Below are 4,025 nucleotides of genomic sequence, written 5' to 3' on the forward strand. Positions count from 1 at the left end.
GCTGCTACATTAATTTAGCCAAAATAATAGTAATTAAGCAATAAACGTAACAAATATATAGTGGCTATTGTGTGATATGGCTTAATCCATGATGGGGCTTAAATTGTGAAAGTGTAGGTTCTTAAGCCGTGAGACTATAATTCGTGCCGTGAAGGATTATTTCGTGTGAAATGGCCTAATTCGGTGAATTTGTAGGTTTTGACCCCGAGAGTTTGATTTATTTATTTTTAAATGGGTCATCTAGGTCATGACTTGAAAAACAACAGCATCTTATGCACTTATTTCTCACATCGAGAGTGGTGACAAGGGCATTATTATTTTATCCTTGATGTGCTCATAAGTCTCCGCATTGCAGATGTGGGTATTGATTCTAGAATTTGTTGCTCTGATGTTGTCGAGGTAGTAGGAAAGATTGCTGATTGTTTGGTTTAACACACAAGCTCTTGTGTTGGTGCTGAATGCACGAGAGTTGTTGAGTGATTTGCTTGTCGTTGCTTGGGCCTCTATTCTTGTCGAACTTTAGGTGAAGTTTTTGGGGTTGAAGTTGGTGGTGAGGTTTTCTTCACATTGTTCGGTTTTGGCAACCATATGATGGAATTGCCATTATAGTATCCTTGTTTTGAAGCACATGAATAGGCACCCATCTTTGATGAACATTGTAAATTGGTGGCCGATGTGTTTGGTGCTGAGGCTTTCTTCTTGGTGCAAGCTTAGGGGACATTGCGAGTAGTTTTCTTTTTCCTTGGCTCCGAGTGTTACGTTTGAGGAAGAGGCTTTAACTGTCGAGGCACCCAAATTTGATTGGCACCTTCATAGTAGCCTTGAGCTACAAGTAGCTGCTTCTCCACCCACATTTTGATATTATTAAGATACCTTGATTGTGGTTGTTGTGGTGGAGTTTTCTTTAGGATTGATGTGGAAGGTTTGGGGCCCTCCTTGACTTTGGTTGGCACTGCGGCTACAAGTTTGAGACTCATGGGCATTGTTGATGATGATGAGGTTAGAGTCACTTGTGGAGTGGTTTGTCGTCGATGAGGCCTTTGAGCGTGTGGTTGTCTACTTTGGTGAGGTTTGTTGTTGTGGTGGAGTTTTCTTTAGGATTGATGTGGAAGGTTTAGGGCCCTCCTTGACTTTGGTTGGCGCTGAGGCTGAGGTTTGAGACTCATGGGCATTGTTGATGATGATGAGGCTAGAGTCACTTGTGGAATGGTTTGTCGATGAGGCCTTTGAGCATGTGGTTGTCTCCTTTGGTGAGGTTTGTCGATGAAGATGCATAGGCTCCAGGGTCTTTCCTTTGAGTTCCTTGTTAGAGATAGATGGTTTGGATGTGGGAACTTCTTTAGGAATAGATGTTGATTGCGAGGTCTTGGCATTGAACTTCGTAGGTGAGGATGGGGTTGAAGGACTAGATGCTTTATCGGAGTCGATCATTGACGCAGATATGGCAGGTCATTGTGTAGAGGGGATTTTGTGGAAGAGGCTTGTATCCTTTTGCGTTCAACATCATAGATATCCATTAAAGTTGGATCCTCTTCCTTGCAGTATGGTATTGTCAACTTTTCATCATTGACCATCATGATGACTCTATCGCTAGGCAAAGCACAGTGGTGCTTGGGCAGCAATAGTCCATTTATGCCCCATAATCAAATCTGCTTCTAACACATACTCAACATCATAGATATCCATTAAAGTTGGATCCTCTTCCTTGCAGTATGGTACTGTCAACTTTTCATCATTGACCATCATGATGACTCTATCGCTAGGCAAAGCACAGTGGTGCTTGGGCAGCAATAGTCCATTTATGCCCCATAATCAAATCTGCTTCTAACACATACTCAACCACAAAGAGCTTGCAACAAGTAAGGGGGTTAGTTTCAATATACATTGTATGTTCAAAGTACCCCAAACATGGCATGTTTAAGTCTTGTGTAAAGGTAATCCTTGTAGGATGTGCCGTGAGTGTTGGTGACCTAATAAATCCCATAGCTCGAGGGTCATAAGATTGTGTTCTTGTGTTGGATAAAGTTGTTCTTGAGCTGTGGTGATTTTATTTGCAATTTCCAATCCCACCAAAATTCTAGGGATCTTTTCAGTAAGGTATGTTGGAAGTTCTAGCTCTTTCAAGGTTTCTTCCTCCCATATAGCAATTGTACATTGCCTGCACAGGAGTGTTCAAGGTGACTGTTTGCATGGATTCATCTAGTGAATACAACGATTCACTTATCCAAGTTCCACCAAAGACGACATCATACTCAAGGGAATATAGGGTAACATGAAATGTAAATTCCATATTGCCAATCGATTGTTTGATTAGTGTATCTAAAGTGACCTAGAACTTCAATGACCAAGATAGAGAAGCACCTATGAGCACTATGACACTTGCAAAATTGTACAAAAGCTTTAATGTGGAAATGTATGACACCATACAAGTGCATCCAAATTTATTGTGTACATGTACTATGACACTATATTACTCATATGTGTATAATATAGGGAAGGTAATAGGTTATATATGTATCCCATATATACACACATAATATTTATCCCATAGATACATGAGAAAATCATTGGTTACACCTTTGAATTTTTTGTGAACATTGTAAACTTAATTAGACTATGATAATTCTTGTGTTACTATCAACCATGGTACATTTTAGTTAATTTCCGTTAAGGTTAGCTGTACGATGAACAAGGGTGACTCGTGTAATGGGGGTTGAGGTGGGAGCACTTGAGGCAGTAAGGGCATATTTGGTACCCTAGGGATTCCTCTTTGGGCCACTTCTTGGCCTGGTTGAGGTGTGTTATGTAGTGTAGGTGCTGGCAAGGCTAACGGTTGCCTAGGGTTTGTTGGTAGGTCTTGAGGCAGGGCTCGAGCTTGAGCAGCCCTTTGCTGATAGCAATTTGTGATTTCATGACTGCCCCATCTTTGGTAGTATGTGAAGTAGAGGGGTGGGGCAGGGTCGCAGATAAGGAGATTCCATGCTAGTATGGTTAGCTCTACAAATCGAGCACCACACTAGCTCCCTCTTATGGGGTTGGCCACTCTATCCTGGCCTTGGCTGGTTCTTCAGTGTTGGACCATTTTCTACATTTATGTAGCCAACTGTTTGACCTTTTGTCCCGAGGTGGACTCCTTGCTTTTTTCCTCAAATATGGTGCTGGTTGTTTTAAATGAGGCCTAGCTCTCTACGACGGCATTACACAAGCCGTAAGCTTGGTCATCCCATATATCTTTTTTTAAATAAAAACTTAACGCGCAGTTACAAAATGGTAGATTACAAGAAGTGTAACCATGCTTGAAAAATGATGTTAACCAGAGTGGTTACAATAAGACTATGCATCACCAGAGATAGGTGCTAGGGTAAGTCTCTAGGATAGGTTAACCATTTAATGCATCACTTTCTTAATTGGATGTTGGGTGCCTCATCTATCTATGTAACATGAGGCTAGACATTCAATTCAGGATCTCCCAGTTGATCAAGTTTATGCACGGTTTTGAAAGTAAACATTGGAGGCACTCGACGGTCCCTTGGCTTATTCTATGCTAAGGGGGGTGATATTTAGCTGCATGCTTTTATTGATTTCAATAGGGTGATATTCTATGCTAAGGGGTGATATTTAGCTGTATGCTTTCATTGATTTCAATAGGGTTGAATATTATGACAGTGCCCAATAGTGGCTTTTGCTTTCATCTTGGTAATTCATGTATATCATGGCTCAACCTGATAGTGGCCACTTTGAGCTGTGAAGTTGAGTGCAGGGCAGCTTTTGTGGTGACTGTGGAGTATGTATGGTCACACACCTTTTGGTGGATTGGGGTGTTGGATAGCAATTGTCCACCTTCATCTTCATTGACAACCAAAGTGCATTAGTCAAGGAACCCAGTGTTTCATGCTTGCACCACAAAGCACATTTAGGTGCATTATCATTATTGTGAGACCCCTGCCCTCTTTGCGCATCAGACTCTAGAGTGCTAGCAGCGGTAGTAGCAACCTCACACGCAGGGTAGAGCTTCGCACTCGGGG

This window comes from Cibotium barometz, chromosome 16, assembly GCF_041138505.1.
Source record: "Cibotium barometz isolate CiBa-2024 chromosome 16, ASM4113850v1, whole genome shotgun sequence".
NCBI classification, from domain to species: Eukaryota; Viridiplantae; Streptophyta; class Polypodiopsida; order Cyatheales; family Cibotiaceae; genus Cibotium; species Cibotium barometz.